The sequence below is a fragment of the Lolium perenne genome, chromosome 7, assembly GCF_019359855.2.
Source record: "Lolium perenne isolate Kyuss_39 chromosome 7, Kyuss_2.0, whole genome shotgun sequence".
NCBI classification, from domain to species: Eukaryota; Viridiplantae; Streptophyta; class Magnoliopsida; order Poales; family Poaceae; genus Lolium; species Lolium perenne.
Window position 1 is genome coordinate 77938629 of NC_067250.2, and position 19534 is coordinate 77958162.

Consider the following 19534-nt stretch of genomic DNA (forward strand, 5'->3'; position numbering starts at 1 on the left):
GGGATGACCCACACTTATATAAAGAAGGAGTGGATGGTATTATGCGAAGATGTGTTCCCGAATATGAACAACAAGAGATATTGAGTAAATGTCATGGTAGTGCTTATGGAGGACATCACGCCGGAGAAAGAACCGCGCAAAAGGTTCTACAATCAGGTTTTTATTGGCCAACTCTCTTCAAAGATGCGAGAAAGTTTATTTTATCTTGTGATGAATGCCAAAGGGTTGGTAATATCTCCAGACGTAATGAAATGCCCATGAATTATACTCTTGTTATTGAACCGTTTGATTGTTGGGGATTTGACTTCATGGGACCTTTTCCATCTTCAGAAGGTAACACTCATATACTTGTTGCTGTTGATTATGTTACTAAATGGGTGGAAGATATACCTACAAAAAGTGCTGATGGTGAGACCTCTTTAAGAATGCTTTTAGATATTATTTTTCCTAGATTTGGAGTGCCTAGATATATTATGACTGATGGAGGTTCTCATTTTATTCATGGAGGTTTTAGAAAAACTCTTGCTAAGTATGGTATTAATCATAGAATTGCTTCCGCTTATCATCCTCAAACTAGTGGTCAAGTAGAATTATCAAATAGAGAGATTAAATCTATTTTGGGAAAGACCGTTAATAAAACTAGAAAAAATTGGGCTAGTAAATTGAAGGATGCACTATGGGCTTATAGAACTGCTTATAATAATCCCATGGGAATGTCACCTTATAAAATGGTTTATGGGAAAGCTTGTCATTTACCTTTGGAACTAGAGCACAAAGCTTATTGGGCTGTTAGAGAATTAAATAAAGATCCTAAACTTGCCGGTGATAAGAGGTTGTTGCAATTAAGTTCTCTAGATGAATGGAGAAGTGAAGCTTATGAAAATGCTAAACTCTTCAAAGAGAAAGTTAAAAAATGGCATGATAGAAGGATTATCAAAAGAGAATTTAATATTGGGGATAAAGTCCTATTGTATCGGTCTCGTCTCAGATTCTTTGCAGGGAAATTACTCTCGAAATGGGAAGGACCATATGTTGTCGAGGAGGTGTATCGTTCAGGAGCAATCAAAATTAGCTCTCTCCAAGGCAATGCCACGCAAGTGGTGAATGGACAAAGACTCAAGCATTATATCTCGGGTGATTCTTATAATGTTGATGTTGATATTATTCAAGTGGAAACACCGGAGGCTTTCATCAAAGGGCAAATTGACAGTCCGCCAGAACTCGACTTTGAATAGGTAACAGTACTGGTAATGAAAAGTACGCAATTTACTTTCCGAACAATATTTTCGCTGTTTTTGGAAAATATGAAAAATTACGAGTTCGAAACGGAGTGGAAAGGACGCACGAGGGGGTGCCACCATAGGCCGGCGCGGCCTGACCTGGGCCCGCGCCGACCTATGGTTTGGCCGCCTCGTCGCCCCTTTCCGACTCTGGTTCGATCTGGTACTTTCCGTATGTCGAAATTTTTTTTGCTATATAATCCCCCGGACCCCTGGAGGTCCGTATATCGTGTTCTCGACGTGTTTTGTTTCGAGCTATTTCTGCCAGGATCTGTTTCCGGTCTAGAAGCACCATGGCCTCCAACAACAAGGGCAAGGGGCTTTCGGAGGAAGAAGTGAAGGAGGTGCCATCAAGACAAGATCAGCAAGCCGGAGGGAGCAAGCAAATCTTGGTGGGATCTGTTGACACTCGACGTTCTTTTTCTCATAACCTGCAGGGACCTTTACCACCCGCTCTTAGCCTCGACTCCTTCCCCATGATGGAAGAAGTTCTACGGATTACCGATGAGTTTTGTGATCAATATCGGGCTCTGAGAAGAGAAGTGGAGATACTCCAAGAGGAGAATTGCCGTCTCCGAAGAATGCTGGAATACCACTCGATTCGCATCACATGGTCGTCATCGCCAACTTCAGATAACAATGAATCTCTTCGAATCTTAGTGCAGAATTGTCAAGCTGAGAAACTGAAGTTGAAGGAGTTTATTAAGAAGCGCGGGAGGAGTTCATCACCACCATCGCCAAAGGAGTAATTCATCATCGGTATTGGCATCCCCTTGGTTTGTTCCAAGCTTGGGGGAGTGCCGCGGTATCACATCATCACTACCTTTTACTTTTATTGTCAAGTAGTGTCATATCATGAGTAGGGAAGTTATCATATAAGATGGGTTGCAGTTTGGAAGTGTCTCTCCTTTAGTTGGTTATCTATGTATCCCTTGGTGTGAGTTATCGTTATGGAATATTAATGAGAAGTCTTATCATTTACATATTGCACATCTTATTCTAGTTTGCAATCTCCATCATATGATTTACTTTGTTGTTAGTATTGGTATCACTTTGGGAGCATTGAATAAATCTATTTGGTTTTGGCAAACTTAGCATCGGTCAATAGCAACAACACTTTGAGGTTTAAGTAGAAAAGAGAAATACATGTAGATGTTTCATTGTCTTTCTTGTTAGCTCATAGCTTATTATTCTGAAGTTAAAATTGTTTGTACTTACAAGGAAGATGCATGATTGTTTCTATCATATGTATATTTGTTTGTTTCCCTCGACTCTTATGCTTGCTAATTAACCTTGCTAGCCAAAGACCTGTACTGAGAGGGAATACTTCTCGTGCATCCAAGCCTTAACCCAAACCTATGTCATTTGTGTCCACCATACCTACCTACTACATGGTATTTTCTGCCATTCCAAGTAAATACTTCATGTGCTACCTTTAAACAATTCAAAACTTGTTATCTCTTATTTGTGTCAATGTTTCATAGCTCATGAGGAAGTATGTGGTGTTTTATCTTTCAATCTTGTTGGGCAACTTCCACCAACTTAACCCAAATTTATTGATTCGACACAAGGGGAGGTAAAGAATACTTATAAGCCTTAACAACTGAGTTGTCAATTCAGTTGCACCTGGAAAAGCACTAGTAACAGGGGTGATGTGAAAGTAGCAGTAATATGAGAGCAGTAGTAACAGTAACACAGCGGCAGTAATAGTAACACAGAGGTAATGGCACCAGAAGATAGTTGATACTACTTCCAATGACATGTAGAACGAGTATATGATGATGAGAGATATGGACCGGGGTTCCCAGCGATCTACACTAGTGGTAACTCTCCAATAACAAGTGACAAGTGTTGGGTGAACAAATTACAGTTGGGCAATTGATAGGATTGATAAGGCATTAAGAAAGAACATCAATTCATTAATCATGTAGGCATGTTTTCCATATATAGTCGTACGTGCTCGCAATGAGAAACTTGCACAACATCTATTGTCCTACCAGCCGGTGGCAGCCGGGCCTCAAGGGAATCTACTGGATATTAAGGTACTCCTTTTAATAGAGCACCGGAGCAAAGCATTAACACTCCGTGAAAACATGTGATCCTCACATCACCGCCATCCCCTCCGGTTGTCCCGATTTCTGTCACTTCGGGGCCTTTGGTTCCGGACAGTGACATGTGCATACAACTTGTAGATACAATCTAAGCAATAATTATAGAGCTTAAATCTAAGATCATGCCACTCGGGCCCTAGTGACAAGCATTAAACATAACAAGATTGCAGCAACAATAACTTCAGAAACTTTATAGATAGACTAATCATAATGTATCATCCATCGGATCCCAACAAACACAACACCGATTACATCAGATGAATCTCAATCATGTAAGGCAGCTCATGAGATCATTGTATTAAAGTACATAGGATAGAGAGTACCAACTAGCTACTGCTAGAACCCGTAGTCCATGGGGGAACTACTCACGGAGCATGATGGAGGCGGTGGCGTCGATGGAGATGGCTTCCGGGGGCACTTCCCCGTCCCGGCAGGGTGCCGGAACAGAGACTTCTGTCCCCCGAATTGGAGTTTCGCGATGGCGGCGGCGCCCCTGGAGTCTTTCTGGAGTTTCGTCGATTGGTCTCGCGTTTTTAGGTCTCCAGGGCTTAAATAGGCGAAGAGTCGGAGTCGGAGGGGCCACGGGGCCACCTCACACTAGGGCGGCGCGCCCCCCTCCTGGGCCGCGCCGGCCACACGTGTGGGGCCCCCAGGGCACCCTTCTGGCCCCCCTCTGACTTTCTGGAAGGTTCCGGGAAAAATAAGATGTTTGGCGTTGATTTCGTCCAATTCCAAGAATATTGCCCGAACAGCCTTTCTGGAACCAAAAACAGCAGAAAACAGGATCTGGCACTGTGGCATCTTGTTAATATGTTAGTTCCGGAAAATGCATGAAATCATTATAAAGTGTAAGCAAAACATGTAAGTATTGTCATAAAACAAGCATGGAACATCAGAAATTATGGATACGTTGGAGACGTATCAGCATCCCCAAGCTTAGTTCCTGCTCGTCCCGAGCAGGTCAACGATAAAAAGAATAATTTCTGTAGTGACATGCTACTTACATAACCTTGATCATACTATTACAAAGCATATGAAATGAATGAAGTGACTCAAGGCAATAATCTATAGTTGCTAACAAATAGATAACATGTAGCAAAACTTTTCACGAAGAGTACTTTCAAGACAAGCATCAAAAGTCTTGCACAAGAGTTAACTCATAAAGCAATAAATTCAAAGTAAAGGCATTGAAGCAACACAAAGGAAGATTTAAGTTTCAGCGGTTGCTTTCAACTTTCAACATGCATATCTCATGGATAATTGTCAACATAAAGTAATATGATGAATGCAAATAGGCAAGTATGTAAGAATCAATGCACAGTTGACACAAGTGTTTGCTTCTAAGATGGAAGGAAGTAGGTAAACTGACTCAACATAAAGTAAAAGAAGGGCCCTTCGCAGAGGGAAGCAGGGATTAAATCATGTGCTAGAGCTTTTTAAGTTTTTGAAATCATATAGAGAGCATAAAAGTAAAGTTTTGAGAGGTGTTTGTTGTTGTCAACGAATGGTAGTGGGCACTCTAACCCCCTTGCTAAACAGAATTTCAAAGAGCGGCTCCCATGAAGGACGTTATCTCTACCAGCAAGGTAGATCATCCCTCTTCTCTTTTGTTTACACATGTACTTTAGTTTTTATTTATGGGTGACACTCCTCCCAACCTTTGCTTACACAAGCCATGGCTAACCGAATCCTCGGGTGCCTTCCAACAATCTCATACCATGGAGGAGTGTCTATTTGCAAAATTAAGTTGCTTGCTGATGAATCAGAGCAAAACATGTGAAGAGAATTATTAATGAAGTTAATTAATTGGGGGCTGGGAACCCCGCGCCAGCTCTTTTTGCAAAATTATTGGATAAGCGGATGAAGCCACTAGTCCATTGGTGAAAGCTGCCCAACAAGATTGAAAGATAAAACACCACATACTTCCTCATGAGCTATAAAACATTGACACAAATAAGAGATAGTAAATTTTGAATTGTTTAAAGGTAGCACATGAAGTATTTACTTGGAATGGCAGGAAATACCACATAGTAGGTAGGTATGGTGGACACACATGGCATAGGTTTTGGCTCAAGGTTTTGGATGCACGAGAAGCATTCCCTCTCAGTACAAGGCTTTGGCTAGCAAGGTTGTTTGAAGCAAACACAAGTATGAACCAGTACAGCAAAACTTACATAAGAACATATTGCAAGCATTATAATACTCTACACTGTCTTCCTTGTTGCTCAAACACTTTTACCAGAAAATATCTAGACCTTAAGAGAGACCAATCATGCAAACCAATTTCAACAAGATCTACGGTAGTTCTCCACTAATAGGTTTAAACTACATGAAAAAACTTAATCATGATCTACTTGAGAGCTCAAAACAATTGCCAAGTGTCAAATTATCCAAGACATTATGAGGCATTTTCTGTTTCCAACCAAATAAAAATAATTATTGTAGCTTCCAACTTTTATCATTGAACATTAAAAGTAAAACGAAGAACAAGTGTTCATATGAAAAAGCGGAGCGTGTCTCTCTCCCACACAAGGATTGCTAGGATCCGAATTTATTCAAACAAAAACAAAAATAAAAGCACACAGACGCTCCAAGTAAAGCACATATGATGTGACCGAATAAAAATATAGTTTCAATAGAAGAAACCTGATAAGTTGATGAAGAAGGGGATGCCTTGGGCATCCCCAAGCTTAGACGCTTGAGTCTTCTTGAAATATGCAGGGATGAACCACGGGGGCATCCCCAAGCTTAGACTTTTCACTCTTCTTGATCATATATCATCCTCCTCTCTTGACCCTTGAAAACTTCCTTCACACCAAACTTCTCATAAACTTCATTAGAGGGGTTAGTACATAATCAAAAACTCACATGTTCAGAGGTAACACAATCACTCTTAACACTTCTGGACATTGCTCAAAGCTACTGGAAGGTAATGGAACAAAGAAATCCACCCAAAATAGCGAAAGAAGCAATGCGAAATAAAAGGCAGAATCTATCAAAACAGAACAGTCCGTAAAGATGAATTTTTAATAAATACTTCCGTTGCTCAAATCAGAAAACTCAAAACTAATGAAAGTTGCGTACATATCTGAGGAACATGCACGTAAATTGGCATATTTTTCTGAGTTACCTACAGAGAAAACTGCCCAGATTCGTGACAGATAGAAATCTGTTTCTGCGCAGAAATCCAAATCTAGTATCAACCTTCGATTAGAGGCTTCACTTGGCACAACAAAACACAAAACTAAGATAAGGAGAGGTTGCTACAGTAGTAAACAACTTCCAAGACACAAATATAAAACAAAGTACTGTAGCAAAATAACACATGGGTTATCTCCCAAGAAGTTCTTTCTTTACAGCCATTAAGATGGGCTCAGCAGTTTTAATGATGCACTCGCAAGAAACAAGAGTAGAGGTAAAAGAGAGCATCAAAAAGCAAATCCAAAACACATTTAAGCCTAACATGCTTCCTATGTAAAGGAATCTTGTAAATAAACAAGTTCATGAAAAGCAAAGTAACAAGCATAGGAAGATAAAACAAGTGTAACTTCAAAATTTTAAGCATATAGAGAGGTGTTTTAGTACCATGAAAATTTCTACAACCATATTTTCCTCTCTCATAATAATTTTCAGTAGCTTCATGAACAAACTCAACAATATAACTATCACTTAAAGCATGTCTTTCATGATCCATAAACACATAATTTTTATCAAGTTCAAAAATAGTGGGATTAAAACTTTCAAACACACTTTTATTAATAATATAACAAGATGAATGATCAATCTCAAGAGATATGGGACACATAGATAATGTCAAGAACTCTCCAATCCCATTTTCATTAGTAGTACAATTAATATTATCAAGTAACATATGACCATCATCTAGAGCTTTATCATAAACATTTGCCAAGCAAAATTCTTTAGTACCATGCATTTCGACATCAGGCACAAACAAAGCATTATCATAAGATTTATCAAAGTAGCATGGATTATCATATATAATAGTAGCATAATTATTCTCACAAGTTTTACTTATAGGAAATATTTCAAGAGAATCCACAGGAACATAACATTCAACCTCTTTCGGTAAGCATGGAGGACAGTCAAATAGTGTAAGAGATAAAGAGTTACTCTCATTAGAAGGTTGGCATGGGTAGCTAATCCATTCTTCCTCCTTTTGTTCGTCGCTCTCCTCTTCTTTTTCATCCAATGAGCTTTTAGGTTCATCAATTTCCTCCTCTTTTCCATCCAATGCGCTTTCAGGTTCATCAGTTTCTTCTTCCACAGGTTCCTGCAAATTGTGAGTGCATTCTTGTGCATTAATGAGTCTCTCTTTATAATCAATGATATAAGGATTATCACTGAAGCATTCTATGCAACAATTAAGGATAGAAGAGACATAATCTTTAAGGTCCTTGCAAACAACACAAGTTTCATATTTCTCAACCATGAAGGATTCAATCTCAGAAGCTCCCATAAATACGACAAATTGTTCTACCTCTTCGAACCCATAATGAATATAGCAATTCTGATTATAGTTCTTAATTAAAAATTCCTCACTAAAGCCACATTGAAATTTAAGATGTTTAGTATCCTGTTGAGAGCAACAGTTTATATCATGGCGTTTAAGCAAGATTTTAGCAATTATATTCAATTTTTCTATCATAGCACTCATTACTTCACCCGCTCTTGATTTTCTATAATTATTATAATATTCTATAAGCTCCAAGTAGGTTATGGGTTCTCCCATAACAGCAGTTTTTAATTTTTAGATTTTTCAAATTTTTATGGATTTTTGGGTATAAAATAAAACAAGACAAAAAGAAACTAAGCAAAAGTAAACTAAGCAAAATAATACTAGACAGAAATAAACTAAGCACAAGTAAACTAGGAAAAAGTAAACTAAGCAAATCAAAATAAAATAAAACAGAGAGAGAGGTAGAGTGTACTCCCCAGGTGAACTTATGAGTAGAGCTATGCCTCCCCGGCAACGGCGCCAGAAAACAGTCTTGATAACCCACAAGTATAGGGGATCGCAGCAGTCTTCGAGGGAAGTAAAACCCAAATTTATTGATTCGACACAAGGGGAGGTAAAGAATACTTATAAGCCTTAACAACTGAGTTGTCAATTCAGTTGCACCTGGAAAAGCACTAGTAACAGGGGTGATGTGAAAGTAGCAGTAATATGAGAGCAGTAGTAACAGTAACACAGCGGCAGTAATAGTAACACAGAGGTAATGGCACCAGAAGATAGTTGATACTACTTCCAATGACATGTAGAACGAGTATATGATGATGAGAGATATGGACCGGGGTTCCCAGCGATCTACACTAGTGGTAACTCTCCAATAACAAGTGACAAGTGTTGGGTGAACAAATTATAGTTGGGCAATTGATAGGATTGATAAGGCATTAAGAAAGAACATCAATTCATTAATCATGTAGGCATGTTTTCCATATATAGTCGTACGTGCTCGCAATGAGAAACTTGCACAACATCTATTGTCCTACCAGCCGGTGGCAGCCGGGCCTCAAGGGAATCTACTGGATATTAAGGTACTCCTTTTAATAGAGCACCGGAGCAAAGCATTAACACTCCGTGAAAACATGTGATCCTCACATCACCGCCATCCCCTCCGGTTGTCCCGATTTCTGTCACTTCGGGGCCTTTGGTTCCGGACAGTGACATGTGCATACAACTTTTAGATACAATCTAAGCAATAATTATAGAGCTTAAATCTAAGATCATGCCACTCGGGCCCTAGTGACAAGCATTAAACATAACAAGATTGCAGCAACAATAACTTCACAAACTTTATAGATAGACTAATCATAATGTATCATCCATCGGATCCCAACAAACACAACACCGATTACATCAGATGAATCTCAATCATGTAAGGCAGCTCATGAGATCATTGTATTGAAGTACATAGGATAGAGAGTACCAACTAGCTACTGCTAGAACCCGTAGTCCATGGGGGAACTACTCACGGAGCATGATGGAGGCGGTGGCGTCGATGGAGATGGCTTCCGGGGGCACTTCCCCGTCCCGGCAGGGTGCCGGAACAGAGACTTCTGTCCCCCGAATTGGAGTTTCGCGATGGCGGCGGCGCCCCTGGAGTCTTTCTGGAGTTTCGTCGATTGGTCTCGCGTTTTTAGGTCTCCAGGGCTTAAATAGGTGAAGAGTCGGAGTCGGAGGGGCCACGGGGCCACCTCACACTAGGGCGGCGCGCCCCCCTCCTGGGCCGCGCTGGCCACACGTGTGGGGCCCCCAGGGCACCCTTCTGGCCCCCTCTGACTTTCTGGAAGGTTCCGGGAAAAATAAGATGTTTGGCGTTGATTTCGTCCAATTCCGAGAATATTGCCCGAACAACCTTTCTGGAACCAAAAACAGCAGAAAACAGGAACTGGCACTGTGGCATCTTGTTAATATGTTAGTTCCGGAAAATGCATGAAATCATTATAAAGTGTAAGCAAAACATGTAAGTATTGTCATAAAACAAGCATGGAACATCAGAAATTATGGATACGTTGGAGACGTATCATATATGCTTCTCTTCGTGGTAATAAAGAAGCTCGTGCTTATCTCGAACACTCTATGGATACCTTGAATAAATATAGGGAAACCATAGTGGAGTTGGAGTCCCATGTTGAAAATGGGGAAATGAGATTCACTCTCCTCAAGCATGAGCTAAAAGATGAGAAGCATACTAATTTCATGCTTACACAAAAAATTGAATCCTATATGCATGAAAATGAGAAAACTATTGTTGATGCTTGTGCTACTAACTCTACTTCTTGTGAAGCATCTATCTTGAAGGAGAATGTTGAGTTAAGGGCTCAACTTGAGTTTCTAACTAGCAATTATAGGGAATTGGAAGAAAGTCATAAAAAGCTCTCGGGCTCTCATGATAACCTTTTAATTTCCTATGATGGGCTAAAGTTAGCTCATGAGACTAGTATCACCAAGGTAACATCTTGTGAGCCTCATGTGGACATTAGCACAATCTCTACTACAAATGCTATATTGCCATGTGCTAGTCCTTGTAATCCATCTAGCCAAACTAGTGATACACCTTGTGTTGGATTACTCACTTTGCCTTGTTGCTCTAACAATGAAGCTTCTACTTCCTCTAGTACTTGTATTTCTACTAACCATGTAGAGGAAATAAAAGAGCTCGAGGCCCAAGTCCTTTCTTTGAAGAAAGACTTGGAAAAGCGTCATGAAGGAAAATCCGCACTTGACAAGATGTTGAGTGCGCAACAATCCCCCAATGACAAGAGTGGACTTGGATTCAACTCCAATAACAAGATCAAGTCCAAGAACAAGAACAACAAGAAGAAGGGCCAAGACAAAGTCAAGGATTCGGCCAAGATTGTTTGCTTCAAGTGCAAAGTTGAAGGTCACCATGTTAGATCATGCCCATTGAAGAAGAAGAAGCACTTGAGTGAGAAACAACAAGGGAAACGGCCACAAGGTCAAGGTCAAGCTCAAGCTCGACCTCAAGTTGAAGATAGGCCACTTCCCAAGAAGAATCAAGATATTGTTCCCCAAGAGAAGAAATCAATAAAGAAGAAAAAGGGGAACACTTGCTACTTATGTCGTAAGAAGGGGCACTTTGCTTCTTCTTGCTTAGGTGGTACCTTATCTAACCCTATAATTGTTGATAATGATTATTCTCTAGGGAAGGATAAGGATGGCAATGCGTTTGCCAAGTTTGTTGGAACTCAAAGTGGTTTCAAGAAAAGAACCATTTGGGTTGCCAAGCCTATTGTGACTAACCTCTTAGGACCCAACTTGGTTGGGGACCAACAAGCTCAAACTTGATCAATAGGTACAAGAGGAGGGCATTGGAGACTTGGCTACTTCATGAAGAATTAAGGGATCTTCATATATTGTATTTTTACCAAGCCAAGTCGTATGGATTATCATCTATATCTTATATCCAATGTTCCTCTTTGCGGTAACTTATACTTCAACTCTTCATGTTTATTGTAAGTTACTTGCCCCTTTGCATGTTTGGTTTTGTACCAAATATGTGTATGTATGTGTTGTGTCTTACTTGCTTATCTTGTGTATTCAAGTATGTTTGTTTGACTCATCATATACTTGTGTATTGTTTTGAGCCTAATGCATCTTGATGATATCTTATTTGGCTCTCTTTGAGTGATTAATGGAGCATCCCATTTTGGGGGAGTGATATGCTTTGTGCATCTCTCTTTCTATAAAATGTGTGTATATGGGTACCACCACTTAGTATTGATATTGCAAGATTATCTAGCCACTATGTGGTGTGTCATACTCATGAGAAATTCAAATTCTAAATGTCCATTAATCATCTCTAATCAAATTTTAGTTGCCTCTTGTTTAGAAGAAATGTTTTATCACATTATGGGGGAGTAATATGTTTTGTACATATCACAAGCATAGAAAATGTGAACATATGAGGTTATGCCACTTAGAGTTGATGCTCTTAATTATCTTGCTCCTAGGTGGCATGTTTGCTCAAACAAGCTTCACTCTTATTAAAAATCTTTTAATTACTCATCGTATGGATTCTTGTTTGAGTAAGAAATTCTTGGTACGGTTTTCCCTCAAATACATATCTCTATATCTTATTTGGGACACCGTTTGCTTCAAGTTATTCTAATCATTGCCGTGCGTGATTGTTTGACTAATTGAAGCTATCAAGAATCTTCATCCATGCATAGTGCTTAATTATATATACTTAATCATATGCCTTTTATTGTGAAGATGATCCTACTATCATTATCAATACACCACCGAACATTATTTCCAATATACTCATTGTCTTTGACAATTGATAACCTTGTATGTGGTTGAATTTATGGATCACCTTCACCTTGAATTACTTCTTATTGCCTTATTTTATTTCCAACAAATCTTTGTTGCTCCCATGTGTCTTCCTTGTCCCCTTGAAAAATCTTTTGATAAATTCTCTTGATTCATATCAAGTGTTTGTTTTGGAAGACAAACCTTTTCCTTACGGTACATTGTGCCATTGTGAAAAGTGTAGAGGGTTTGGTTTATTTGTTTGAACCTTGCTCTTTTGGGGAGTTTGCTATCTCATTCCTTCTTACATATTTTATTTGCTTGAATGAGATAAATCCTTGAGCATGTTAGCTTTATTTCATCCTTTATGCTCAATGGTTTCTTCTTAGTTCATTTGTTGAACTTTGTTGAACAAATCTTTTTTGATTTGCGTCTTTGATATAATTTGGACAACAAATTTGTTTGGTGACACCTTTATGTCCTATTCAATTCATTTGGTGTTTTGTCCAAAGTATATCTTTCTCGGATCTTTAAAGTCTTTATGTGTGCTTATATGTAATTTGTTTATATTTGTAGCATGTTTGCTTTCTTTGATCCATTATATAGGGTATACTCCATCAAATCCTAAATGGCTAAGATGTGCATGAAATTCAAACTTCATCTAAATATGCACATATTTATATGGAGTGTGTCCTATATATTGTGGTTAGTCTAACCATGTTGGACCCAATAAGTTTGGGGGCCAAGATGTACTTGAATGATGTTTTAGGTACATTGGAGATGCAATGAAGGCTTGTCTCATCTATAAGGAAGGTGTTATCACCATATGAGGATTGGAGTCAAGCTAGGATGATCGATGAACTCTTATCTACTACATCAAGCCATTGCTATCTCGGTAACAAGTATCTTATTCATGCATTCTCATATAGCATCCAACCTCTTGTAGGTTGCATCTTGGCATGAAATTCTTTATTTCGAAAATATTGAGGTTTTTGAAAAATCCTATTAAAAGGAAAACTTCTTATTGTACATTTGAGTAATTTGAGAAGATGCATATGATAGGAATATATATATCATGTTTATGATTCACCTATCTCAAATATGCCCTCTAGCAATTTATTGCATATCAATTCCTCAAAGAGCCTTTATGTGCAATATTGATGCAATTGCGAAATAAATCCATTTTTATGATACTTGTTGCCTTTCTCAAAACATTCCAACTAGCTTTACTTCCCTTATTGTTAGTTGTGATGTTTTTGAGATTTTCTTGTTGAAGCTCATTCATATACCACTAGTGAAAATTGGAGCCATAGGCTATATATGCTTTTTAAGCAAACATCCTTTGGTATATTTTATGACTTCATCTTGGATATCTTGTCTTATTTATTTTATTAAACTCTTGTGTGTGCATGTTTCTTTATGGATCATCTTGTCCACTTTAGAAACTCATATACATGAGAGCGTTAATCCATCATCTTGATATCCTTGTTCTTTGCCAACCATCTTCTTATCCTTTTGATTTTAGTGTTATTGGTAAAGAAGATTTATGAGTGCTTGGTTTGTTTGTTTTTCTTCATGCACTCATATCTCGTAATTGTTGGACTCAAGTTGTTCTTGATAAGCATATTCTATTTATCCTAGTTGTGTTCTAAATGATATATAGGGAGTGAGGATTCCATGTTTGTGCATATTGTATTCAAATGCAAACATTATAAATTGTGCACGAACCTTGGGGAGCTTTCTTATTTAGAGTACTACATCTCTCTTATCATGATATCTTTGTTTGTCCAATTGGATCCTTGATTGCTTGCCTTTATTTGTTGAAGCTCACTTCACCATATTATCTCTATGCAATCTTTGATCCTCAATATAGTTTGACTTCCTTCAAATATTCGTCATTGGATATGTGCATTTGATTCCACTCAAATTATGAGAAGTGCACACTTTGGGGAGGAACTCACATTATATTGGCCTTCTAAATTTTTCACCCATTTTGACAATCGATGCCAATGGGGGAGAAGTTTAGAGGGTTTAAGGGAATGGTTTTATACTTAAGATTGGTTTGTGCTTAAGTGTTTTGCCTCTCATGCATTCCATATTTATATGTCTTGCATGGTTGTATATATATAGTGGAAACTATCCCAAAGGTTAATCTTGACAATGTATGCAATTAATTCATGTTCATCACACGTGCATATATTGTGGGGGGGTCTTCTCTATATATATTGGTTCTACTCACATCTCTTGCATTTGTTGTAGTTGTGTGAGTAGAGCCGCTTTTGTTATGGGCTAGTAGCTTTGTGTTACTCGACCATATCAAATATAACCTCTTGTATACAACTTACTCTCGGATAAGTTGCGTACTTGTTTCTAATATTCATTATATAAACCCTCTTATTGTGGTTGTCATCAATTACCAAAATGGGGGAGATTGTAAGGGTATATTGCCCCTATGTGTGGTTTTGGTAATCAATGACAACCCCTATGGACTAATGTTTTCATTGAGTTTATATGAAGGAATATTCCATAGGTACTACTTGCTCTCCATGTGTTGGATTCAAGTATGGATGCCATGAAGATAAAGATATACCTTGTGTATTGGCATCAAGATCATCGGTATGAAGATATATATATGTGATATGATCAAGAAGAAGAAATGAAGATGGAGTTCTTATGTGGAACTCAATATTAGCCATGCTCTATCTTAAGTGAGTATGTGAAGATACAAGGTTGAGTTGGGCAAGTTCAAGATGAGCATCTCAAGTGAATCACATGCTTGAAGCTTGCCGTCCATTTGGTGATAATAGACTTGTGAAGATATGCATCAATGAAGCTTTCCCATCATAGTGTATGGGGGAGCATTTGTGAGTCTTCACAAAGCAACATTGATCAAATGAGGCATTCCGGCTTGAGTGAAGCTTGAAGAGTTATCATCAAGATCGAGCGGGATGCGCAAGGCAAAGGTATGGCCTTGCTAGGTTTTCCTTTTACCGGTCTCAAGGTGGATGTTGGGAGACCGGATTATAGGATAGATAGCCGCACTATCAAGAGGGGCTTTCGGTTGGGTAACTTGATCGCATTGTCTTAGGGAGCTCAATCCTTTGCATACTTTGCATATCCCTATTGCTTCTTGGTGTTTCTCTGTGAGAGGTTCTTGAGCTTGTTGCTAGCTTTACAACGAGCCCAAGTTCATCGAAAACGAAATCCGCATGCATCTTCTATTGCGTTTTCGAGTTTGGACATCTTCACCATTTCTTGACGGTGGGAGACTCCCTCTCTAAAATCATCTAAAATGTTCTGTGAGGAGTATCCATATTTCCAAAATGTTGGGGTTCTATTCGTCGTTATCTTTCCAACAAAATTGGTTTCATGTCAATCGGAGTTCGGGAGCATTAGTTATCACAGTTTTTGTATAAACATGTTTTCCTGCTCACCCGGTCAGGGACCCGGTCGGACCGGCCCATGCGCCGGCCGGTTCCGGTCTGCCGCCCGGTCAGCCGGCCTCCCAACCGGCCTGCCCGGCGTGCCGACCGGTCAACCGGGCGGCAACCGGGCGCCAACCGTGCGCCGGACTAGCTCCGGTCAGCCGGCCTCCCAACCGGCTGGCCCGGCGTGCCGACCGGTCAACCGGGCGGCAACCGGGCGCCAACCAGATGTCCTCGGGGTTCGGCCTACCGACCGGTTTGGACCGGCTGGTCCGGTCTGTGGCCCGGTCTGACCGGGCCCTGGACCGGACGGCCCGGCCCCAGGCCTGGTTGACCGGCTTCCTCGACGGTTGACTCAGCCCAACTTTTCCCCAACGGTTATATTTGCTCTTGGGCTATAAATAGCCCTTCTTCCACCTTGGGCTGGGTACTTCTTCCCTTTCTCTCACCTCCATTGTTGTATTTGAAGAAGTTGCTCTCTCTCTTGTTCCCCCCATGATTCTTGCTCATTCTTGAGGGATCTAAGAGAGGAGATCTAGATCTACACTTCCACCACACCATTTCTTCTCTAAGTGAGGGGAACTCTTGGGATCTAGATCTTGAAGTCTTTTGTTGACTTTCTCCATTGTTCTTCCTCTCCAATCTCATCCTAGCATTTGTTGTTTGGGTGGGATTTGAGAGAGAAGGATTTGAACACCTCTAGTGTTCTTGCTTTGCATCATTGCATAGTGTTGAGCTCTCCACCACGATTAGTTCGAGTGAGAGACCGTGAGCTTGTTACTCTTGGAGGGAGACCTCCTAGTTGGCTTGGTGATTGGTGCTCCGGTGATCTCTTCAAGAAGATTGTGAAGAGGCCCGGGCTTCTCCTTCGTGGAGCTTGTGAAGTGGTTGTGGAGCTTGCCATCTCCGGAGCGGAGGAAAAGCTAACCATAAGGAAAGGGCCATTATCCTTCGTGGGTGTGGTTCGGAGAATAGGGTGAGCCTTCGTGGCGCGGGGAATCCTTCGTGGAACCTCCACTCCTCCAAACGTGACGTACCTTCTTGCAAAGGAAGGGAACACGGGAATACATCCTCGTCTCCGCGTGCCTCGGTTATTTCTATACCCGAGCTCTCTTTCCTTGTGATAGCCATCGTGCTTGAAGTACATATATCTTGCTATCACTTGTGCTACATATATCTTGTGCCTATCCTCTTAGCTCTAGTTGCTATTGTTACACTTAGTTGAGCTTAGCATATTTAGGGTTTGTTCTTGTAAACTAAACGATAGTTTAATTCCGCATTCTTACAAGACAAATCCGCAAGAGTTTGTAGTTGCCTATTCACCCCCCCCTCTAGGCGACATCTCGATCTTTCAGGACCGCTATGGCACACCGCCACGCCGACATGGCCACAGCGGTGGCCGGAGGTCGAGCAGGAGCTTTGGGGATTAGGGATATATAGAAACCAGACACACCTCAATTTGGGATGTAGCTAGGGATTTGAGGACCACAATCTAATCTTGTAATCTTGCATTCCGACCCTTCTATTTCTCTCAGTTTAGCACAAATTGATCCCTTTACTTTTCATATCATCCCATACTACACTTGAGGTCCCTCAACTTGAGCCCTTCTTATTCCAAAGTGTAGAAATGAAGAAGTTTAGAGTGCTTGATACACTTTTCTGCAATAAGATGAAAATACAATGCTTGTCGTTTTTGATAAATTCAATATTTTAGCATTCTTTTGCACTCAGAATAATGCTCGAAACAAAGCTAAAGCGCAAATATGAGTGCTAGAAAATGCTATATATATGATGCTTATCAGAGCGCAAGGGGAGCCGACGGCTTCTGTCGGTGCCCACGACGGCCAAGTGATGCGGTATCAAAGGAGAGGAGCGCCCGTAAATCATGTTCCGCAGATGTAGACGTTTGCCGAACTGCATTAACAAATCTTGGTGTCGTTATCGTGCTGTTATCGTGTTGTCACTGGTAGAAAAACAGCCTTTAGTCGCGGTTCGCAACTGACATTAATCCCGGTTGCGCAACCGGGACTAATTATCCGCGACTAAAGGCCCCCCCTTTAGTCCCGGTTGCTTACGAACCGCGACTAAAGGCCCATCCACGTGGGCGGCAGGCGCTCGTCGGGGCGGATGACCTTTAGTCGCGGTTCGCAAGGCTAACCGGGACTAAAGGTCTCCGCCGGTTTAGGGTTTTAGCCCCCCTAAATCTGGTTTCTTTTTAATTTGTTGTGTTTTATTTCTTTTTAATTTTATTTTGTGTTTTATTTTAATTTCAAAGAAGTTTCAGTACACATATTCTACGTTACACTATATACACGTTACACGTTGATGCATATGAATATACAATTTCAAACAAGTTTGAAATTTCAAACAAGAACAATTCAAGAGGAATATACAATATATATTCAATCTCGGGTGAACATATACAACTTCGAACAAGTTTCGATACACAATTTATGGCATCAGAAGTTTTTCGTCCTCGTAATAGTGTTCTCCTTTAGGATGGAGGACTTCCCTCACCAAAAATCCTGCTAATTCCTCTTGAATTGGTCGGAAGCGAGCTTCTCGACTAAGCTTCTTCCGCAAGGCATTCCTCCGCACGTTTCTATCCTACGGCCTCCGCTCAGAGGTGTGTCTCCGGATGAACTCACAAACATAGTATCCACATAGATTGGTCCCCGGTGGCTGAGTATCCACATTATCTAACCTTCTAAATTCTAGGTCATCTTTGAAATCACCGGTTACTTTATCTTTGAACCGTTTCCAAACCCTACAGGGCAAAGAAAATTAAATGAATAAGGGAGTTATTAGTTACTTGATATTATGAAAAGAACCAAAGAGGCCAATCGCTATAGAGCGCAAATGACTGAAAATAATTACTTTCGCAACATTAATCTCATGTCGACGCAAAGCTTTGAATCCATATTCAGAGAGTCCATGATGAGAACTCTGGAGGTGTGAAATTCAATTATTAGCAGAATCCAGTGGAACCTGCGGACACTTTACATGCACAGTCATGCATAACTCATCGATTAGACATACCATGCATGGAGTAAACAAAATAGAATGTGCACAAGACAGAAACACTCACCCAAAATGGTAAGGAAATAGAATTTGACTTTTGAGTTGCTGCTCTTTAAGAAACTTGTACAAGTCTCTCTCCATGTGTTGGGGGTATCTTTCTAACACATATCCATTAATGATATGTGGGTCAATGAACCCAACATCATAGATGTTTCTTTTTTTGCATTCCCCAAGCTTCATTCTGCATAATAGCGTACACAAGAATATAGTTAGGACAATATATATAGTGCAGGCAATGAAGAACGAGATGATGTAGAAATAAATCACTGATGGCATGTAACTCACACGTTCGTTGGGAACCCCAAGAGGAAGGTATGATGCGCACAGCAGCAAGTTTTCCCTCAGAAAGAAACCAAGGTTTATCGAACCAGGAGGAGCCAAGAAGCACGTTGAAGGTTGATGGCGGCGGGATGTAGTGCGGCGCAACACCAGGGATTCCGGCGCCAACGTGGAACCTGCACAACACAACCAAAGTACTTTGCCCCAACGAAACAGTGAGGTTGTCAATCTCACCGGCTTGCTGTAACAAAGGATTAACCGTATTGTGTGGAAGATGATTGTTTGCAGAAAATAGTAGAACAGTATTGCAGAAGATTGTATTTCAGTATAGAGAATTGGACCGGGGTCCACAGTTCACTAGAGGTGTCTCTCCCATAAGATAAACAGCATGTTGGGTGAACAAATTACAGTTGGGCAATTGACAAATAAAGAGGGCATGACCATGCACATACATATTATGATGAGTATAGTGAGATTTAATTGGGCATTACGACAAAGTACATAGACCGCTATCCAGCATGCATCTATGCCTAAAAAGTCCACCTTCAGGTTATCATCCGA